We start from the raw sequence: 14,528 nt of genomic DNA on the forward strand, positions 1-14,528 counted from the left end.
CATGACTGTGAGTTCCAGCATAAGAGCATCTCAAGATTAGGCCTGTCAGCACCCTGTCATGGAGTCAGGAAGGATGCGTTGGGGCCTTAAACATTTATATGTAGACTTATATACAGATGATAGTTGACAGCATTGGGAGACACTTTCTTCAGCAGTGTAGCCACTGGTAAGTTAAAGGAACCCTGTAAACAGGCTAAATGAAATTCACTGGAACACACACACACACACACACACACACACACACACACACATGCTTGCACACATGCTTGAGTACACATGCTTACACACACACACACTTGCACACACACATAAACACCAATAAATGTACAAAGTGAAGAAGTTGGTGTAGACAACCCGCGCACAGCTGAGCACTTACAATTACCTATACCCAGCCTTTGACCAGTTAGCTGAGTCTCTGCACTAACCATTATCAGAATTGCTTGACCAACATTTGAGCAGCACATCTAGGAGTGCAAACACAAGCATTTAGCAGCCAGTTTGGCAGCAAGATAATTTAACACAACAAGAGATCCTCTCCCTCAAGGGCCTATGGTCCTCTGTCTTTTGACCAGGTTAAGAGGGCCCGGCATGAGGTTCCTCCTGTGAGGAAATTCCTTGTATACAGCATGGGTTTGGTTGTTCCCATAACCAAGATATCACTACTGTACCAGTGATCTGTGTAGTCAGGCAGGCCAGTACTGCAGCCTGCAGAGCAGGATTCTGGGTACAAACACTAATGCCCCCCTCCCCATTCCCTGCGGTCTGCACAGACCCTTCTGGCACTAAGCCAGCCAGCCAGCAGGGAGAGCATTTCTTGTGCAGTTCCATGTTGATTTCTCTATGTCCTGCAGTGAGTGGCATTGTCAGCATCAGGGCTGACCTTCTAGTTTTGGGGAGCATCCAAAAGAATTGGCAATGGCCAGTGTTTGGGGTCCCCTCACCAATGCTAGTGCAGCCACACCCCTCTCCTCTTCCCACTCCACTGTCCTCATTGAAACCTTTAAGGCCAAGAGTTTCTTCCCCATCCCCTTTTAGGCCACTTATGCTTTATGCCGTCCAGTTAATTTTTCCTGGGTTTGAAGATCAGTTTCGATATAACTTTTTTTGAAGTTTCCATCTTGGTTAAGATGCCTGCCTCAACTTCATCTCCTGACTCCCACCCTCTTCCAAGCATGAACTTTTCTGTTTCCAGTATTCCTCCAACTCCCATTTTACCTGCATATTACCATCTCTCTTCCATTACTATATTCTTCCCATGTCTAATTTCCACTTAGCTTCCACAGTATTCCAGGTTAAACAATAGATTTGAAGCTAGAAACCAGAGAGAACATGTAAAATTTGTCTTGCTGGGTGTTGGTGACTTCATGCCATATATTTTCCAGTAACATCCATTTACCTGCAAGTTTTGTGATTTCATTTTTCATTACAGCTGAGTAGTATTCCACTGTAGATAGGTACATTTTCCTTATCTGTTCATTAGTTGATGGGATTGTAAGTTGATTCCACTTCCTAGCTAGAACAGCAATGGGTGTGGATGTGCACATATCTCTGTAGCAGGATACAAAGCCCTTCATATATAAGACAAGCGTGGTACAACTGGGCCATACAACAGCTCTGTTTCTAGTGGTTTGAAAAATCTCCAGGCTCATTTCCAAAGAAACACTCTCAGGAGTTGAAGTTTGCTCCAGCAGTGTGTCACAGTTTCCATTTTTCTCACACCTGTGCCAGCATTTGCTGTTATTGATATTCCTGATTGTAGCCATTCTGACTGGGGCGAGGTGGACTCTTAATTTTAATCTCCATTTTTCTGCCAGCCAAAATGCTGAACACTTATAATTTAATTACAACAATTCTCCCTCCAAAACTTCCCATATACCCCTCCCCATGCTCTTTCAAATTCATGGTATTGTTTTAATTTTAATTTGTACTAATTGTTATTGCATGCATATATATACATATATATATATGTATATATATTCCTAAATACAACCTGATGTCAAGCACATTTTAAAGTGTACTAGTTTATATTTCTTGTTCTCAGAACTCTTTGTTTAGTTCTCTAGTCGGTTTTTAATTGGCTTGTTTGTTCTACCGATATTTAGTGCTTTGTATACTCAAGACACTAATCTGTGACTGATATGGCTGGCAAAGATTTTTCCTTCAATTTCTGGACTGCCTGTTCTCTTGGTTGTCAGTTTCCTTTGCCCTCCCAGAAGCGTTTAACTTTGTGAGCCACGGTGTGTCCATTGCTGGTCTGTGCACCCAGATTCCTGTTCAGGAAGGTCTTGCTTCTGCCTATGAGCTGAGGCGTACTCCCTCTTCTTCTAGCTATTTCATTGGAGTTCTGTGGCAAGTTTTCAGGCCTGATATGCACAATAACAAAAGAATGGTCCATGAAAGACAACCTAGATTGGAACTCATTACAACCAAAATACTCAGCTCTGTGGGAGAACCACATACTGGGAGAAACTATTTATATAATGTGTCTTATAAAGCGTCAGTGGGTTTCACTAAGCCTATTTGCAGGACTATGTGCATGTTATTATTGGCTACACTGCTGAGGTAAATGTCTCCCACCACCAACTATTATCTGTATGTAAATCTGTACATAAGTATCTAAGGCCACGTGATTCTATGGTGGGGTATGGTCAGACTTAATTTTTGAGGTGCTCTGTGGAGGTACTCACAGCTGCTTTGAGTTCAAGTGTGCCCTTAAAAACACAGCAATAAGAAAGCAAAGCATCTAAATGTAGAACAGGAAATAGGGAACACGCGTAGCAAAGGCACGGGGGAGGCGCTGGACTTCCCGTGGCATCTGCACCAGCAGTGTTCTCAAGGACAAAACCAACAGATGCCAGCTGTGCTAAAATAGCAATAGCAGCTCTTATTCACAGAGTCTTCTAGGAAATACGCAGCAGAGACGATGCTAAGTATCTCCTTCCCACCCTCCAGCTGTCAGAAACTCATCGGTGTAGATAATGAACAGAAACGGTGTGCTTTCTATGAGAAGTTTACGGCCACAGAAGCATGTGAGGGTTGTGAAGAGTGGGAGGGTTGTGTGTCCTGATCAATGGTGGGAATGACAAACAAGGCTTCCCTGTGAAGCAAGATAGGGTCTATGGTTCTGGGATGAAGGTTTGGAAACCTCGAATCTTACATTTACCCTTGTTTTATAATTTCCAAATCAGGATGACAGTATCATAGTCAGTTGTTGGCCTGCAGAAACGAGACACTCATCCACACCCTGCCTCTTCCATATAAGCATCATTCAGGGCCCCCACTCTATGGTGACTTCATAGATTTGTGGCAAAGGCCAGCTGGAATCGGTCTGGCCAGGTGTCTTGCATGCTACCTGCATGCAGTAAGCACTGAGTAAATATCACTCATTATCTGTGATCACTGTCTACAGTTAGCAGTGGGCGCTGGCTCTCCTCAGTAAAGGAAACTTCCTGTCACAACCAAGAGCAAGCTGCAAAGTGAGAAACCATGGCCCACTGCCCACACGTTCCCTGCAGTTTTCAATTTTTCGTTTCTAGGAATAGAAGCAGGAAGAATGGTGAAGAACGGCCTTTGGCAGATTACCTTCCCTCCTCTCCTCTTGTTTTATTATTATTTTTCCTCTAGGCATAGCATTAAAAAAAACAGCAAAAATTTATTTTCTAAAACTTCTTAGCTCAAAAAATTAAAACCAGATTTCTCCATCTGTGGCCTCTTATTTCTCGGATCAGACGGCTTTGGCGGGGCCCCCTGCCTTCATTGGCTCTGCAGTCTCCTCTGTGCTCTGATCACCGTGATATGCCAGGGACACACCAATGCTGCCAGGAGCCAAGACCAGGGAGGCCGGCCCCCTCGCACAGGTTTAGACTAGCTGAGGCTGTCACAGTTGGCCCTTTAGGGAATGTGTTTTGCAACTTATTTTAATTCAGAGAATTTCAGAAACGTCATTTAATGAATGATATTAGTCAATTAAGATGCTACACATCTCTTGTATCATCCAACACTCACCTGTGACAATATAAGTAGAATTTATCCTCATTTAATAGTGAAGAGCTTATGCTTGGAGATTCATTCTAAATGGTGGTTTGTCTCTAGTCTTTGAAGAATTCAGGAAGAACGAAGGTGAAGAGGGGTCTGGGGTGTGTGACCCCAATCCTGACTCCTTGTTACTGCTTCTTAATGTTGTAGAAGAAAAGCAAATGAAGGCAGAAGGGGGGAGGGGATGAGGGAGAGAATGTGAGCAGCAGTACTGTAGCATCTGGTGTTTCTGCTTAAGAAATGTTGACTCCCCAGCCAAACCACGAAAGCATCCAGCTCTTTATTTATCTGGAGGAGATAGCACGGATTGTTCATAGCACACTAAACAGAAAGCCTTACCAAAATCCTGGGATTTGTATTCTCTTCAAAGGACTGCATGCAAACACCAGTGTCTTTGCAAGTTATCCTGAATCTGACTGCCACACCCTCCTGGATGGTTCTGGGCTCCTCACTTGTGATCTGGCTAGCAAATGAGTCTCTCATTTGCCTCTGCTCGAGAGGTGGAGCAAGCACATGTCCTGCATCTTACTGAAAGGAGGTGACTGTTTCTTTAAGGATGAGGGGTGGGAAGGCAAAGAGAAATACAAATAATACAGAAAGAAAGAGAGAGAAAGTGAGATAAAGAGAAAAAGAGAGAGCCGGGCGGTGGTGGCGCATGCCTGTAATCCCAGCACTCTGGGAGGCAGAGGCAGGTGGATTTCTGAGTTCGAGGCCAGCCTGGTCTACAGAGTGAGCTCCAGGACAGCCAGGGCTACACAGATAAACCCTGTCTCGAAAAAAACAAAAAAAAAAAAAGAGAAAAAGAGAGAAAGAAGGAAGGTAGGAAGGAAGGAAGGAAGGAAGGAAGGAAGGAAGGAAGGAAGGAAGGAAGGAAGGAAGGAAGGAAGGAAGGAAGAAAGGAAGGAAGGAAGGAAGGAAAGAAGGAAAAGGAAGGAAAGGAAAGGAAAGGAAAGGAAAGGAAAGGAAAGGAAAGGAAAGGAAAGGAAAGGAAAGGAAAGGAAAGGAAAGGAAAGGAAAGGAAAGGAAAAAGGAAGATAAGGTATTAGAAAAGACCTGGAGACTTGGAAGGTAGTTACAGAAAGGTTGACAGTTGACTTACCTGTTGAAGATGCAGATTCCAGACACCAAGGAAGATTCAGGAATGGAAAGGTGGTACCCTACACACCATATCTAAGTCTTAGATTTAGTTAGTGAATGCAAGTGGATCATGTTCATCAAACACATTTGAGATTTCAAGGCTGTGTTGTTGAATACATGTACCTGCTTGCAGCCTGGAATGGTCTATCACTCTGGGATATATCAGGAACATGGGATCCTTGGGCACTTTCGGGAGGCCATGGAGGTTGGATTCCTCACCCAGGACTCACCCCTCTGGACCATGGCTTTCTCTTATATTCAACGTGGACATTCTAATGTCTCAATCCTTGATGACATGAAAAGCAGGGGAAAACTTTAGAAGCCAGGCTACATATTTGTGGGCTCCTAACATTTTGATTGTCTGGCTCTTGTACAGGCCTTTATTAAACCCAGACGTCTCTCACAAGCACACAAATTCCTCAGAAAAGCATCAAAAGATACCAAGCATCAGGAGGCCTGGCCCTCCAGGCTCTAGGTTCACTAGTTGTAGGACAGAAGGAAAGACATGAAGATGAGGTCTGGCCTCTGTGTCTCCTCTGTAGTATAAAGAACGGGGAAGAGGGAAGGAGGGAAGAGGAGAGAGGGAGGGAGGGAGGGAGGGAGGGAGAGAGAGAGGGAGAGGGAGAGGGAGAGGGAGAGGAGAGAGAGAGAGAGAGAGAGAGAGAGAGAGAGAGAGAGAGAGAGAGAGAGAGAGAGCTCTTTCCCAGGAGTCACAAAACCACATGGTTTTGGAGAGTTTAGCTCAAGCAGGATCTCAAAGACTGGTCCACTCTCAGAGAGTTCCCTAGGGATCCTTGTATTTGTCAGAGTTAGGCAAAGTTATATACAAATTCAGTACAATACTGAGTGACTGACAAAATGAATCAGGAGTAAATAAGTGAAAGAACTGGACCAATGCAAGGGGAGTTGTTTTTCATCACAGTTTCTTTATGTGACACATGGGTGGTCGTAGCTCCTCCAGAGACACAGGATCATTTCAGAGCCTTTGAAAGGCAAGAAGGTCAAGCCATGGCCCCTGCCTGGAGATTGGGAGGAGCCTCTTGCGGAGGGACAGGGAAGCCATCTTGCCAGTCACTGCCAAAGCAGTACTTTGGGAAGAGCATCATCAGATTGTGCTGAGCCTGCAGGAATTAGCTCCTTCTGAAAAGCTAGCCAAGTGCATCAGGACAGGGGCCTGAGAGCTTGGGAAAGCAGGGAGAGTATTGACAGAGCATGCACAGGGGCTTGAGAACCTGGGAGGGGGAGGGTGTGGGTAAGGCCATCGAAACCCTCTTCTGTTCCTTCTATTTGTGTGTGCCCGGAGAGTAGTAGAATTCTAACTTGATAAAATACATGTATATATTTACTGTAATATATTAATATAATGAATGTAAATGAGTTGTGTGGAGTGTTTCTAATTTATATTTTCTTTATCTTTTCTCTCTCTTGTCAGAATAACATCATCTGAAAATATTTCATGATTTATTTTCTTGGTAATCATTTTCCTCTTAATTGGTTATAATTTATCCCATTATAAAAGCACTACATGTTCTTACTTTAAGTTTGTAATCATAATCAAGAAAGCATATGGAGGGGCGTGCAAGGTGACTCAATTCGTTAACTGTGTGATGTGCAAGCATGAAGACCTGAATTTAGTCTCCATCACAAAGCTGAGTGTGGTGGCTCAGCACTTGTAATACAAGCACCAGAGAGGCAGAGATAGGCTGTCCCTGGTACTCTCTGGCCAGATGCCAGTCTAATTGGTGAAGCCCAGATCAGAACAAGAAAACACAAGGTAAGTGGCTTCTGAGGAAAATACCTGAGATTGAACTCTGACCTCTACACCCAAAGAAAGAGACAGAGACAGAGACAGACAGAGACAGAGAGGGAGAGGGGGAGAGGGGAAAGGGGGAAAGAAGGATAGGGAGAGACAGACAGACAGAGGCAGAGAGAGATAAAGAGGGAGAGGGGAAAGAGGGACAAGGAGAGGGAGACAGAGATACAGAGACAGAAAGACAGAGGGAGACAGGGAGAGAGATACAGAGAGACAGAGACAGAGAGAAAGCAAAAACAATGAAGAAAGGAAGGAAGGGAGGGAGGAAGGAAGAAAGAAGAAGAGGAAAAGAATATTATTGATCTGGCTGGGCATAGAGACACAGACCTGAAATCTTAGCGTTGGAGAGACCGAAGCAGGGGGATCGGGAGTTGAAGGTCAGCTCGGTTACAGAATGATCTTGTTTCTAAACAACAACAAAAACAGAAAGAGAAGGAAAGCAAAAAATAATGTGTAATATTGTATTAGAATTTCTCTTATCCATTACAATGATTACATAATATTAAATTCATTAGTGTAGATCTTAATTAACATCTAAAATATACGTGATTCATACACGTAATACAAAGTTGGGCCATTTTTGATTGCCTTTTTTTCTATGAGATTTGATCCATCTTGCTATTTTTTTTCAATTCTGTATGACTAAGACAAGCAGAGCCGCAGCTTCTCTTGTTTCAATATTTGTTTTGGTATTAAATTTACACTTGACCCAGAAGTGAGCTGAGAAGGGGTCCTGAGGCTGAAGAATAGACAGAAAATGATAAATCCTTTATAAAGGCTCTGAAATTAATATATGAAAGAAACCAGTGGGACAAGGGGAAAGTTAGGACTCCCCAGCTCTGAGATTCATGCTGAGGCCTACTAAATCCAGTTACTGGGATAACCTAGGGTCACACCAGGGGGGTGGGAGGTCTGAGGATGATCTATGACTACTATACTAAAGCACACAAGCCTGAGTAAAGACTTAAGATGCTGAGACCTGAGTTGATGTATAACTGATTCTGGCAGATAATGGGAGCAAGCCCTCTCTATACTGATAGCCTCCAAAGCCAGGCTTGTGTCCTAGAAGCCTGGCCTTCGGGGGGCGGGGGGGGGGGGGAGGGCTGTTGTCCAGGGGTCTCCTTTAGAAGTATATTTTTTTGTGATATACTGTGTTTGCTTCTGTTTCTGGCTAGGTGTCTGAGTACTTATTCCAGGACACAGTAAATCAATGTTTAGCCTTTCTTCTTTACTTTGGCACCTATTTGAGGGCATAAATTTTTCTTCAATTAGTTCTTATCACATCTCTAAGGGGTGGCATACAGTATATATTATCATATAGCCTAGGAATTTTCCAATTCTGCTATAATTTATTACTAAAATTCTGCTATTAGAACTTTTTAATTTCAAAATGTGCAAAGCCCCTGTGTTTGGATATTTGATCTTGGCTCTAACTTAATTATGGTCAATAAACATGAATTCCACAATACTTGTGTTATGGAGTTTATTGAAGCTGGATTTTTGAGATGGGGCCAAATCATATTCTGTCACACTTCTTGGATGTTTGAAATATGTAAATTCTCAAATATTGCATATAAATCCAACTGAGTTGGTTTTAGCTTCAATACTTTCAAAATATCTTTATTTCCTTGCTATGATGATAATCAAGAGAAGTATTTTGAAGTTAGTGCTATGTTGACGATATTTCCTATCCCCTGAATTCTATAAGTGTTTGCTTTACATATTTTAAGAACATCACAAGTTACAGACATGTTTCAAATCCTTAGATCACTGTGGCATTGATGCTCCTATAATCTAAAAGATATATTGGATTTACAAAGGAAAGATTTATACAATTTTAAAGAACACATGAGTTTACAAATTAATTACATGGCAGACCATTAAGAAACTTCTAGATTCTAAAGTCAAAATGGCGGGCAAATGTCAGAGAGGAGTGACAATCTTGATGTCTAGTACTCACTGGTGACTTCAAGCGCGTCTTTCTGAATAAATGTACTTTGACTCAGAAGTTTCTGAGATCTTTGTACACTATGGGAAATGCCTCACCCAGAGTGTGTGAGGCAAATTCCTAAATGCCCAGGATGAAATGTTAAAGGAAAGAATTGACTTCAGCAAGGGTGGAGATAAAGTAATGAAATGAAAAGCAGTAAGTTGATATATGCAGACATGGGAGCAGTCTGCTCCCTCCGCAAACAAAAGCCCTTCCCTGCACCTCCCATGGAGCTCCCTGCCCAGCAGAAAGCAGAGCTCTGAGCCCCTGGCCCTCACTCTCCCACTGCTGGGGCAATGTGTGATGTCATTTCATCTACAGCCACCCTTCCCTCAGTATCCCAAGGGGAAGTTGTTGCAGAACCCATAGTAAGCCAGAAGAGGCCAGACAATAGAAGCATTCCATCAGTTTCCAAGTTCAGTCAGGTACCCTGAGATGGAACGTGTCAGTAAGGATTGCCAACTGTGGTTTTATGAAATCTCTATGAGTTTTTTAAAACTCGTATTGTGTATTTACATTTTTGAACTTAAGTGGTATGATGTTGCATATAATCTCCCAGGCTTACTATTATATTTAATTATAAAAATTAAATATTATTTTGGCTCATGGTAGCGCATCTCTTCAGTCTGTTCGGATTTCATTATGTAAACACTAGAGTTTATTTGTGTGCTCGTCTGTTGATAACCATGTGGAATTTTTTAGAATCTCTGTTACAAACTTTCCAGTGTGGGAAAAACATGCCTACAGATACACAAAAGGTGAAATTGGGGGTAAAAAGATACAAGAACATTTAGCTATACCAATCAAGTGAGTATTACTGTTTGCCTCTCAAATACAGCAGAAGGCCCGTGCCCCGAGACTCGGTCCTCCACACACAGCACGACTGAGCAGTGGTGGATCCTTTCTTTGTGCAGTGGAGCCTAGAGGAAGACGTTGTGCCATAGGAAGACAGAGAAGACCAATTGCCTTGTGCTTTTTTTTGGCTCCCAGCATCCCTGAGATGGGGCAGGCTGCTCAACCATGGACTCCCCTGCCCATTAATGGTTTGCTCCAACACAAACCACAAGCCAATGGAACCAAATGACCTTGAACCCAAATCTCTGATCATTGAGACAAATTAAACTTTTTTTCTGTTTTAAGAGTATTGTACAGTACTTTTTAAATTTTATTATAGTAATGGAAAATCACTTTCCAAGTTTATAATAAAGCAAAGATTCTGTGGAATTATAATCTGCTCTACCTTTTAAAATAAGTATTTATGGAATAAATGTAGAACAGTATTTCATTGTATAGATGGCTGCTTCCTTCCTGACCGACAACAATGAACATGGATCCATATATACTGAAATGCATATAATTTATAAAAGATTAAAACAGCACTGATGCTCCTATAATCTAAAAGATCTATTGGATTTACAAAGGAAAGATTTATACAATTTTAAAGAACACATGAGTTTACAAATTAATTACATGGTAGACCATTAAGAAACTTCTAGATTCTAAAGTCAAAATGGCGGGCAAACCTGCTGCTGCAGCATTAAACAAGTGGCTGGGTGGTTTTCGGAAGTGGTATTATAATGCTGCAGGATTCAGTAAACTGGGGTTAATGTGAGGTAATATGATACATGAAACTGAAGATGAAAAAAGAAGCCATAAGAAGGCTTCCTGAGAACCTTTATAATGACAGAATGTTTCGAATTAAGGGAGCCCTGGACCTGACTATGAGGCATCATATCTTGCCTAAGGATCAGTGGACACAATATGAGGGAGGACAAATTCTACCTTGAACCGTATCTGAAAGAGGTTATTCGGGAAAGAAAGGAGAGAGAAGAGTGGGCAAAGAAATGATTTTGTAGTTAAGGGTATGCCTGGTCACCATATTTTTACAAATTTACTTCAAACCTAATCACAATTTAAGAATTATTTGTTCTACCTATGTCTCACTTTAATTAAATGTCTGTTGTAACCATAAAAAAGAGAAACTTGTAAAAATAAATTTAAAGATTTGATAGCACATACAGTACATGTAGCATGTAATTAGTTTAGATAGAATTGGCAAAAAGAGATCAACCACAAAGAACCCATGTATTTGAAAAGAGGTAAGCATATCTTATGAATGGGTGCTGCCTTGGTTGGTTTTTCCTAGAGATACCTGGGCAGATGAACCTCCTCCATTGAAAGAGTTCCTCTATCAGATTGTCTATAGAGCATTGATTGACTGGTGGCTAGTGTGGGTGGTTCTGGATCACTGGGTATCACCACTGTGCAGGTGGTTGGGGTGGGCTTGCGGGTTAGAAAGCAGACTGGGAAAGTCATGGATAAGGGGTAAATATCATCCTTCATGGCCTCTGCTTCAGTTCCTGCCTTGAGTTCCTGCCCTTACTTCCATCATAATGTACTGTGACCGTGTTTTATTACAGCATCAGAAAGCAACCTGAGACAATGGTGAAAGAAGCCAGGGTGGGTATCAGAAAATGTTTAGGAAATATTAGTATGGAGAATGTGGGCTCCAGAGAGAAGTTTATATCACTGAAGATTGTTTTTTGCAAAAGGCCTTAAAATCTGGATGATCTAAGAATCAGACACACATAAAAACCATGGACCTGAAGGATGGGAGATGACATTTCTGGCAAGAACTGTCTACTTGCAGATGGGGTGCTTTCCGATTAATTTGTGAAGATAAACACACATAAACCATTCACCCAGTCATCATTAAAATGATCAGACCCTTAGCCTGGTTGTCAGAAGAAGCAAAACAATACTTTTCAGATGGTGATGATATAAGAGCCTGGGACTCCCTCTGGGGTCTCCGATCACTGTGCCAAAGATTAAGGCTGCAGGACTGAGGCTGACAGAAGAAGTCAGGGGAAGGCGAAAAGCAATGGCGCACCCTGCAGATCTTCTCTCCTCTTCTGTGGCTCTTCTCTTCTTAACAATGTCTTGTGAAAAGCCAAGTTGATGACTCACGCTGGGCAATCTGAACACTTCAATAATACAGCTATCTTGACAGTATGGCTTTAGATGAACACATAGATAACGGGCCCCAAAACCACCAATTGACTTTCTCTCAAAATTTAGGATAATTAACTGAGAAATTAAAGCAGTGTCAGCAAATGATGTTAAGATAGCAACCTCATGAAACAACACAAACTCATAATTCCTTGTAGCACGTGGAGAAATTAGTAGGAATTGGTAGACTTAAAGATAAAACCTAAATATGCAAAATTCTAAAAGAAATACACACACACACACACACAAAAAAAAAAACTTTGTGATACCAGATTGTTGGGAAAAAGTCCTTAAGAAAACAGAAAAATACAAACCACGAGGGAAATATGATAAATTAGGCTTCATCAAAATTAAAATTTTCCTCTTGATGACTTTCAACCCACAAGGCACCTATGAAATGTACTTCTGTTGTTATTTTACACATGATGAAGCCATAGCACAAAATGATTTCTATCAGAAAGGCAGGAAGCACTGAGCGAGAGATCAGACTGAGACTGTCTCCCAATCGCTTATCTTTTCATGAGCACAGAAGTTTGCCTGCCTGTTACAACCTAAGTGCAAACATAAATAACTTGTGTTAGCTATGCCATGGTTCTGTCAAAGATAATTGAAAACGGGATGCATACTATAATGTATATAGGCCGCTTATCTCTTGTGTATGTAGACAGACATTTGTGCAGCTATTTAATCCCACAGGCATTTGGCAGGACAGCGATGAAGCCACTCTCAAATAGATTTTTCCTAACTACTGTCCAAATTGATCTGATCAGAAACGGCAGCAATTGCCAACCTATTGTGACTTCCAAGAAGTACAAATCCCAACACTCACAAGGGCTTGCTTGGTATTGGAAGCTTTTCTGCAGAGCTTTTGTGACCCCACTCCAATGGACTTGACATCAGCTATTAAGACAAGAACACTTACCGCATGATCTCAGATGTTGACACACAGAATTGCCTGTGTCATAAGTACCTGCATTTTCACACATTGTCTCTGTCTGCATGATGGGTGTGGGGTGGGGCTGGGGGGTAGGGAGAGTGTTGCCTGATTTCCAGGACTACACATGCTCAAACTCCACCAATCACCATGAGTTACACTGGAAACCATTCCAAAAAAGCCAACTGCAGGCTCATATCAAATTATCCACAGAAAACTGAACTGATGGAGTTTAAAGCCAGTGTGGGAACTCTGGGGGAGTTGAGAACAAGGGTACAAGCCCACAGCAGAAACCATCTATCACTGACAAGAAAATTGGGTCCCTTCCTCCCTTGCTTGCACAAATTAATTTCTTTGGGAGAAATGCTCAGTGCACAATTAGAATCAAATAACTGGTATCTGCTGGGTGAAAAAAACTCACAAAACAACTCACCCATTATTCAGTAAAATATATATATCAAACTATAGCCTCATTCTTTGAAGGGTTTTGGGAGAGTAAGACAGGATATCACTATGCCCTTCAAACTGGCCCTGAAAGTTTGATCCTTGTGTTTCAGCCTATGGTATACTGGGTTAAATGCCAGGGCCACAGTAGATGGCCTCTGACAACACACCTTGTCATTACAGGCTTATATTCTATGATCAAAATACAAAATACAATGGGTGCTGGAGAGATGGTACAGCTGTCAAGAGTTCTTGTTGATCTTCTAGAGAACCAGAGTTCATTTCTCAGCACCCATGCTAGGTGGCTCACAATAAGACAGTAACTCTAGCTCCAGTGAATCTGCTGCCTCTGGTCTCTGAAGACACCTGAATTCATGTGAACATAAACCCATGCAGACAAACCTGCCTACACATAATTAAAATTAATAACAATAGATCTTTTTAAAAGTAAAATTTCATGGGTAACCTCTTAAAAGGTTCTCAAAATTAGTTCTCATGATGAAGGTACGCATTTCAATTCAGAAATGTTTGGCACAGAATCAAGCCCTAGTGCAGGAAACAAACCATGTAAGCCAGATAACCTCTGGCTCTGTTAAAATCCGACATCTGCCCTGGGATGCACCGGGTAGAGTTATGGAACAGGATGGCCTCAGTGCATACTGTCACTGTCCTGGCTCTGTTCAGATGCAGAATCCATTGCTTCCTAAGCAGATGCTTCAGTGCCCAACCAATAGTTCTAATGTCTACCCTCCAACTTGTGCAGTTGTTCAGACCTTTCAAGTTCTGCTAATGGCTGCACTACACAGACCTTTTCAACTCACTAGAAGTAAGTAGGCATAAGTCAATACTATTTGAAAGAAGGAATACTCACATCCATCAATGAGTCAATTTGTGAAGACATGCCACTATGCTTCCCATGCTATTGATTTATAGATTTATTGATTTTGCTTATGTGACAACCATAGTACCCAAAGTAGAATCCATGTTATTTTGTAATTTGCCTTTTTTCTGATTCATGCTTCAATGTCTTGTCATAAAACATAGCTACATATGGAAATACTTTAACTACGATTAAACACTAAAATTAGAAATGTTTTTCAAAGAATACGCCCAAACTTTTACAAAGCATTCTCCATGCCAAAAACAGTCCTGAACACTTTACCTAT

The 14,528-nt window shown here is 41.7% G+C and overlaps 1 pseudogene; it reads left to right on the forward strand.

Annotated features, from left to right (window-relative positions):
• The first annotated feature begins 10,485 nt into the window (after positions 1 to 10,485).
• On the forward strand, positions 10,486 to 10,823 carry LOC127677601 (cytochrome b-c1 complex subunit 7-like; annotated as a pseudogene).
• The last annotated feature ends 3,705 nt before the right edge of the window (positions 10,824 to 14,528 follow it).

The sequence above is a fragment of the Apodemus sylvaticus genome, chromosome 2 (assembly GCF_947179515.1).
Source record: "Apodemus sylvaticus chromosome 2, mApoSyl1.1, whole genome shotgun sequence".
Taxonomy (NCBI): Eukaryota; Metazoa; Chordata; class Mammalia; order Rodentia; family Muridae; genus Apodemus; species Apodemus sylvaticus.